The sequence below is a fragment of the Procambarus clarkii genome, chromosome 17, assembly GCF_040958095.1.
Source record: "Procambarus clarkii isolate CNS0578487 chromosome 17, FALCON_Pclarkii_2.0, whole genome shotgun sequence".
In the NCBI taxonomy this organism is placed as follows: domain Eukaryota; kingdom Metazoa; phylum Arthropoda; class Malacostraca; order Decapoda; family Cambaridae; genus Procambarus; species Procambarus clarkii.
Genome location: NC_091166.1, coordinates 44890422 through 44899305, shown reverse-complemented (window position 1 = coordinate 44899305; position 8884 = coordinate 44890422). Strand labels below are relative to the sequence as shown.

Below are 8884 nucleotides of genomic sequence, written 5' to 3'. Positions count from 1 at the left end.
AGCTGGCAATCTCAATCATTATGGACGAAGAGGAGGTGGCCGCGGGAGAGTAATAGCGAGAATCCGTCTTGAATACAAATATCCATGGAGACTTAGGATGGAAACAACAGTTGAGCAGCGGAGTTGCAGAGTCTGTGGTGAGAGTGACGGACACCGCCTTGATCATTATCTGAGAGAATGTGACCATCTAAGAGACATTAGAAGTATGTGAAGCATCGTAAACTCCAGATTGTTTGAGTTAGGGGAAAATACTATCTGTCAAATATAAATGGTGTTCTCTATTCCCCCATTTTGCACCCGCAAGATAACGTAATATTTTAAGGGTTGACAGATGTTAAACTTCTTGCTTGAGGAGCTGGTCACTTGAGGCAGTTAAGCAAGTCCCAGCTGTGTCTGGGTACAACTGACAGGATAAACGACCCAGCGGGTTTTCTTCCTATTGGGGAGTGTTGTACATGCTGCTATGGCGGTGTGTCCACTCACAGGATGAGTGGCGCTGCCCAATAAACTCGCCTCTCGGGGTATATTAATACAAAAAACTTAAATTGGCAAATTGAACCTGGACCAGCAGATGTCTTGAAACTATGTTAAGATTACGTTAAAAATATGTAAGAGTCCTGAGCTTATTGAGCTTAGGAATCTTTACATACTATCTCTCTGTACACCGGTTCATTGATAGTTGAGAGGCGCGACCAAAGAGCCGAAGCTCAACCCCCACAAATACAACTAGGTGAGTACAGTTCCCCGGAGCCTGCCTGTGCCCCACCAGACGTGGGCATGGGCACACACATGGGCACACACATGGGCACACACATGGGCACACACATGGGCACACACACATGGGCACACACATGGGCACACACCTGGGCACACACATGGGCACACACATGGGCACACACATGGGCACACACATGGGCACACACACATGGGCACACACATGGGCACACACATGGGCACACACATGGGCACACACATGGGCACACACACATGGGCACACACACATGGGCACACACACATGGGCACACACTTGGGCACACACATGGGCGCACACATGGGCACACACACATGGGCACACACACATGGGCACACACATGGGCGCACACATGGGCACACACACATGGGCACACACACATGGGCACACACACATGGGCACACACACATGGGCACACACACATGGGCACACACACATGGGCACACACTTGGGCACACACATGGGCACACACATGGGCACACACACATGGGCACACACACATGGGCACACACATGGGCACACACACATGGGCACACACACATGGGCACACACATGGGCACACACACATGGGCACACACACATGGGCACACACACATGGGCACACACATGGGCACACACACATGGGCACACACATGGGCATACACACATGGGCACACACATGGGCACACACACATGGGCACACACACATGGGCACACACACATGGGCACACACATGGGCACACACATGGCCCAGATACCCGGCAGCCATTCCTCTTTCCTTTCCCATTGACTCTCAGAGACTAGAAAACATTTTCAAGGAATAATTCTGGGCCTTCAGTTCGCAGAGTCAAGCCACCCAACGTTTAATATCCTTTAATATGACTAAGACAATATTTTTACATTATTTATTTGTTTTCTAATATACCCACTACTGGATTCCATGTCCTTGTTTTTAGAGTTATAAGTAATGGAGTGAATCTTGAACATATAACTGGGAAAATACATTATACTGAGGGTGTATAGTGAAAGTGGTCATACAGTCATACTGAGGGTGTATAGAGAGAGTGGTCATACAGTCATACTGTGGGTGTATAGTGAAAGTGGTCATACAGTCATACTGAGGGTGTATAGTGAGAGTGAGTAGTGGGGTTGGCGGTCCACAGACGAATTTTTGTTTTTGGGGAAATTCGTCTGTGGACCCCAAGGGTTTCAGGTAAATTTAGAAATTCGTCTGTGGACCGCCAGGGTTTTCCGGCAAATTTAGAAATTCGTCTGTGGACCGCCAGGGTTTTCCAGCAAATTTGGGAAGTCGCAGATTTGGAATTAGGGAATTCTTATAATGAAAAATAATGGCATACGAGTTTGTTAAAGTTCTTATGAGAAAAATAATTTCCGAGACTTAGAAGTTTGTTATGTCCTTATGGGAGAAATTCAAATAACGTGTGTAGCGCTTTAGGGTTTCCAGGAGAACTCTACGGACATGTTTTACATGTTTTCAACTTACAAAATCGTCTATGTAAGCCTTAGTTATTCATATAAATTTAGAAAGTTATCTGTATAAGTCGTGGTTTCGTACATCACACCCCCCTCCCTCCCCCCCTTACCTCGCAATCTGTCGCGTCACCTTTATTTACTTTGCGCCCAGCCAGCCAGTCGGCTCTTAATCTTATCTTATCTTATCCATAATATCTGGACCGTCCCTCCTCTCTCTCTCTCTCTCCCTCCTCTCTCTCTCTCCTCTTCATATTATTCCCTCTTCCTATTTTCTGACATACTAATATTTTATTCCTTTTTCATTAACCAGTCAGTTTTATACAAAACCGAAGCATCTCAATGTAACCTTTAATACTGAAAACTGCCTCAGAGACTATCTAAGCTGACCCCAGATACCTGCCCCAGGCTATCTGCCCGAGGCAATCATCACCTGATTACCTGCCCCAGACATCCACCAGTCATTGTCGGCGTTCGCCACCGTAATAATTTATATATATACATTAAGCGTTAATAAAACTTATTTATTTATTTATTTATAATTTATTTAGTCATCTAATTCATAGTTTACACAATTTATAATAAAAGAGTTTATTCCCAGTATTCGCCAATCATTCTCGCTATTAATAAAACAGCCAAACGCTCACTCAGGGGCACACTATCGTTATTACGCTCATTCAGGGGCCCCCTCAGATCGCCAAAGTCTCGGAGGCCTACACTTTCAGTCAACATTCAATCTTCATCCTGTTCACAAGGTTCCCCTAGCATAGTCATATCATCATGTCAGTGTGTCCTCTGTGCCTGTCTCCTATCAACAACGAAATCGTTCATGTGTGTCAAACACGATGTTTAACATGCCTAGGTGAAATGTCCATCAACGCTCTTCAAGAATGCAGACTATACTGTATAGGATGCAACGGGCCTACACCGCCTGGACATTTTGACGTATCCTGTACCAGCTGTGGGCAACTCTATTGTGCAAATCGTAAGTACCTCTTTTTCTCGCACATTCAATAAACTTTCAAAGAAAATATATATCCGAAACACACATACATACATACAGACAGTCAATTTATATATATATTATTTTCATTTCAGTTCATGGTTCTACTTCATGCCCATACTGTCGTTTCTCCGTTAACCGGGAACCTCCTACCGAAGCCAGAAACATCATTGAACCTCCACCCAAACGCCGTCGCATCATAAATAACCGTACGTTTTCACAATAATTTTCGTAATTTTAAAAGTTAATAATTGTATTTTTAACAAGTGTATAAACAAGTAATAAGTACTCATACAGAAAAATATTTCCATTACAGGAGTTCCTATTCGTGATCAAGAGAATCTCATACTTGGTGGAATCAACATCCCAGCTCGTAAGTAATATTATTATTTATCTGTAATTCAGTTTTTCCTCTTATTTAAACTTTTTGTTTTTCCTCTTAATAATAATTCCTCTTATTTACACGATATTTTCCTATTAAGGTTTTCAAATCCTCTTATTGTTTCAAATGTGTTTTCCTCTTAATGTTTATTCATTGCTAATATTATATTACAGAATCGCCCCTGGATTCAACCCAACCCTCTGAGTGGAGCACACCTGTACGCAGTCAACCCCAGCTGTCCCAGGAGCTAGAAGAAGATGCACCAGACGGCAACCAGCATGCATCTTCAGATGAAGAAGAAGACAATCAACCCCCTGTTCACGACATATCAGATGAAGAAGTCAACGCTCCAGATTCCCCAGAGGTACTTAACTTAGATAACGTTGTTCCGCGAGTGTTAGAAGTCATTAACCATTTCGAAGGTTCTTTCTCGAGACATTCGTTCTCCATTCCCGGACATTTAGACGCTGACCCCAGCGTATATATAAATAGGTATAGGGAATTTTTTATAGAATATATAGACAATCAGTTCAGACAAATACAGGAAGAATTCCCTCCCTCATTTCACATTTACCCTGATGTAAGCCTAATTTTGCAAAAACTTAATCATGCCGACAATCAATATGAAATATTAGACGAAGTATTTTCAATTAGAGGCGAAACTCAGATTGTTACACAGGAAGAGGTGGAAGTTCTTGTAAATTCATGGGTTGACGAAATGTCTGCTAAAATTGACGAATGCCTAAAAAATGTCCAATCCTCAAGTGTAGGAATTCATTCCATGTCAGGCTTTGCCATTAATTTTTCGTATATTCGCCACCCTATGCACCTTGGATCTTACGTACCATATCCTGCAAAATTAAAGGGTAAAGAATCGGTATTTAATCCTGAAAGTGAAGGAGATGAGTGTTTGTTACAGTGCATTGCGGCGTATAAAAACTTAGCAATGGGCAGGACCATGGATAACGTTAGAAAGTGTTACAAAAGCCTTCGATGGTGTAGAAGATTTGTAGTATGGGCAGATGAAATTAGATTCCCTGTATCATTTGATAACCTTAAGAAAATAGAGAAGCTTAACAAAATTTCTATTTATATTTATACAGTAACTCATGAAAGTAACAGATACTATCTTAGTTTAGCTAGGAAAAGCCAGGAAAAGTATGCCGATAAAGTCCCTTTGTTGTTATTAGAAGGTAAGCATCTCTGTCTGATCAAGGATTTTGATAAATTTGTAAAGAGTATTAACAATCATTCTGAAAGGATTCCTAACACTCATAAATTCTGCAAAATTTGTCTTTTGCATGCTCCCTTAGATGAAATTCAGGCTCACGAAGAGTCATGCACTGTATCCCAAGTATTTTCATTCTATAATCCTAGTGATAAAATCAGTTTTAAAAATTACGGTAGGACCTATAGCCCAACTCACACCGCCTATTACGATTTTGAATGTCTATTAGACCGTCAAAATCCTAGAGGCATGGTGGAATGTAAGCATAAAGCAATTGCTTATGCATACATGATTTTAGACAGGGAATTCAATGTCGTAGAAACGTATTCATACGTAGGTCCAGATGCGGTCAATCATTTTATTACCAAGCTAGAAGCCTCATGGAAAGCTATTCATGCTCAGCTCCCCAACTTCCCTAAGAACTTGTCTAGAGAACAGGAAAGAATGTTTCAAAGACAAAATACGTGTCAATTGTGTCATCAAACTTTCAAGGATAAGAAAGATAAACATAGACATCATAATCATGCTATTCAGGAAAATAATTACTTAGGTGCTTATTGTGCTCGTTGCAATTTACAATGTAAAAATGCTCGTAGATACTTAACCACATTTTCCCATAATGCTGCCTATGATCTTGGAATTATACTTAAAGAACTGTCCAAAAATCCTCACCGCGATGTAGAAATTCTAACCAAGGAAGGATTGAAATTTATGCAAGTCATCATAGGTAAACTTAAATTCCTAGATAGCCTAGCTCTCCTTAATGGGTCATTAGGAACCTTAGCAAGCGAGCACGTTGCCGGTAAGAAACCCACCAAGTACACTGAACACATACTAAATGGCGTATCCGATGAAGCTAAAGCTCTGTTAATTAAAGGTAAACAAAGCCTATGTTATGATTATATTTCTTCCATGGACGTGTTAGACGAACCTCAGCTCCCTTCGCGAGATAAGTTTTACAATGTTTTACATGACTCTGCACTGTCTGAAGAAGATTATAACAATGCTCTTAAAGTATTTAATTTAGGGAACTGTACAAACATCAAGGATTACCTCATGTTATATTTAAAAGTTGACGTGGGAATGCTAGTTGATATATTTACACTTTGGCGAACATCACTGAAAGAAATTTATGAACTAGATATTGTTTTCTATGTATCACTTCCTAGTTATGCTTGGGACGCGTTCTTATTTAAATCAAAAGTTGTACTTGACTATGTGTATGATCAGAATATATATGATTTGTTGAGAAGGAATCTTAGAGGAGGGTTCACATCTTCCATTAGACAATTTACACAGGCTGTTAACGAGCACACTACATCTAACCCTAGCTCTGATGACGATACTCACATTTTGTACCTCGACTTTAACAGCTTATATGCAGCGTGCATGGCTGAGGTACTTCCCCAGGGAGGGATTAGACAATTAACTGACCTTGAGCGGGATACCTTATTAGGGCAAGGGTTACAACATATCCCCTGTGATCAAGACAAAGGCTATTGGATTTTATGCGATACAAAACATGTATCTCCCGAGGTAGCCAGGTATACTGATGATCTGCCCCTTGTACTGTCTCATACTAATATAACGGAGGAGTTTTTGTCAGAGTACAGTAAGAAAACCCTTAATGATGAAAAACGTAAGCTCCCACCTAAAAATACTAAGTTAATTGCATCCCACTTGCCCCAAAACGACTACTTAGTAAGCCTTGATTTCCTGCAATTGCTATTAAAACTTGGACTAGAAGTTGAACGAGTAAAAACAATCTATGAATTTAATCAGGCTCCCTATTTAAAAGATTTTATTTCAACCAACATTCGAGAACGAGCCAATACCACCTGTAAAGTTAAAGGAAAAGCTTTTAAACTCATAAGTAATAGTCTGTACGGGAAATCAATGACAAATATATCTCGATATGCTAATACTCACCATCTAGTAACGACAAAACATTCATTCTTAACTCATGCAAGAAACCCTTTGTATAAACGAGCTGTCTCTTTAGGTCAAGATAGGGTTCTCTGTACAGTAATGAAAGACATCCTTAAAGTTACCACTCCTTCTTACATGGGATATCAGATCTTGCAGATAGCCAAGAGGCGTTTATACGAGTTCTGGTATAATGTAGTTAAAGCCCATTATGGGGAGAGAGCTAGACTAATTTATACGGATACAGACTCATTCATATTTACTCTGACCTGTAAAGATGCTTTCCAAGAAATGACAAAAGCTCCTCTAGTAGATTATATGGATTTCAGTAATTTCGACAAAGATCATCCCATGTATTCTGCTACTCGTAAAGGTGAACTAGGACTCCTCAAGTCAGAAGTAAAGCAGAAAATCATAACTGAATTAATTGCACTCAAGCCTAAAACTTACTCTCTCCTAACCCTTGATAATGAACATTTATGTAAATGTAAAGGGATTCCTTATCACCAACAAAAGAAAATAACACATGCATCTTTTCAGAACACATTAGAGACAAATACAACTTTTAATTTTGTATCCCGATCTATTCGTAATGTTAATGGACAGATATGCACGTGTAAAACAACTAAGCGCGGTCTGTCAGCTTTTGATGACAAGAGGTACCTCATTAGTCCCACAGAGTCATTAGCTTACGGTCACCCAGACATTCCAGAGCGTGAGGTACGGGTACAGGTAGAGGAAGAGGTACAGGAAGAGGTACAGGTAGAGGAAGAGGTGCAGGTAGGGGATCCAGTAATTGTAGATAATCCCCAACCAAGACGTCAATTGTTCCCCATTTTTAATCTTTGGGAAAAGCGGGATAGAGTCGCTCAGCAATTATTCCCTAACAACAACAACTAAGTCTGTTACTGTATTGTCTATGTATTATCTATACCTATATTCAAATGTCTATGATATTGTATTGGCTATGATTTGTTACTGTATTTGATATGAAAATGACTAAGATTTGTTACTGCATTTGATATGATTTGTTACTGTATTGGATATGTTATGATTTAATGTCTATGATAATGTATATTCTATGATTTGTTACTGTATTGGATATGTTATGACTATGTTTTAATGCCTATGATAATATATATTCTATGATTTTATTACTGTATTGGATATGAAATGACTATGATTTTATTGGCTGTGATATTGTATATTCTATGATTTTATTACTGTATTGGATATGTTATGACTATGTTTTAATGCCTATGATAATATATATTCTATAATTTTATTACTGTATTTGATATGAAAATGACTATGATTCAAATGTCTATAATAATGTATATTCTATGATTTTATTACTGTATTGGATATGAAATGACTATGATTTTATTGGCTGTGATATTGTATATTCTATGATTTTATTACTGTATTGGATATGTTATGACTATGTTTTAATGCCTATGATAATATATATTCTATAATTTTATTACTGTATTTGATATGAAAATGACTATGATTCAAATGTCTATAATAATGTATATTCTATGATTTTATTACTGTATTGGATATGAAATGACTATGATTTTATTGGTTATGTTTAAATAAAACTTGAATGTAGATTTTGTTTAAATACTCCTTTCATTATATATTTGTAGTTAGTCTATTGAATCCTAGCAACATGGAAGGGCAGAAAAAAGTTATTACTGAATCCCAGTTGAATATATTTAGTGAACCGTCAAGAATTATTATTGCTGGATTTTCAAATGGTGGGAAGAGCTATTTATGTGCTAAAATGATAGAGAAATATCAGCAGAACTTTGCAAAAATAATTATCTGTGGAAGCGGGTATAAAGAGTTGAGAACTAATCCACTCTTTAATCATAAGATATCTTTTTACTCTGAAATTGTAAACCCTTTAGACGATCGTGATCCAGAGGATACATCTCATATATTAGTTGTTTATGATGACTTGTATGTTGAATCTACAAACTCTAAAATAGTAAGTGATATATTTACTAAGGGACGGCATGAGAACATCTCTGTTATTTTTATAACCCAAAATATATTTTTCAGTGGGAAATTTTCTAGATCTATAAGTTTAAATGCTTCTCATTTTATTCTGCTTAA

The 8884-nt window shown here is 38.5% G+C and overlaps 1 long non-coding RNA gene across 1 annotated transcript; it reads left to right on the top strand.

Annotated features, from left to right (window-relative positions):
* The first annotated feature begins 3215 nt into the window (after window positions 1-3215).
* Window positions 3216-4218, top strand: LOC138365761 (uncharacterized). The gene is made up of 3 exons (XR_011228984.1): window positions 3216-3433; window positions 3541-3597; window positions 3780-4218. It is a non-coding gene; the product is annotated as an uncharacterized lncRNA (long non-coding RNA).
* The last annotated feature ends 4666 nt before the right edge of the window (window positions 4219-8884 follow it).